Below are 452 nucleotides of genomic sequence, written 5' to 3'. Positions count from 1 at the left end.
AACCCTGTGAAGTTCTGATGAGGGTTCTCCAGATCTTTAGGAACCCTGTGAAGTTCTGATGAGGGTTCTCCGGATCTTTAGGAACCCTGTGAAGTTCTGATGAGGGGTTCTCCAGGACTTTAGGACCCCTGTGAAGTTCTGATGAGGGTTCTCCGGATCTTTAGGACCCCTGTGAGGTTCTGATGAGGGGTTCCTCGGTCCGGTTCTGCAGTTTTTATACTTTTCCTTTGTTATGAATCCTGTTTTCTGCAGTTTTGATCCTGACCCCGGGCCCTGCAGCAGGACCGCGCCCCCCCCCCCCCCCCCCCCCTCCACAGAGGGAGCAGCTGCGCCCTCATCCGTCATTACAAAGTCTTCATATGTAAGCGCACGTGCACGTGCACACGCGCACCTCCCTCGTGTATTTCCTGATCACAGGCGCAGAACAGAGTCAGAGGAGCCGAGGAGCGCGC

This window comes from Echiichthys vipera, assembly GCF_963691815.1.
Source record: "Echiichthys vipera genome assembly, chromosome: 23".
Lineage (NCBI taxonomy): Eukaryota > Metazoa > Chordata > Actinopteri > Perciformes > Trachinidae > Echiichthys > Echiichthys vipera.
This window is presented reverse-complemented; position numbering follows the sequence as displayed.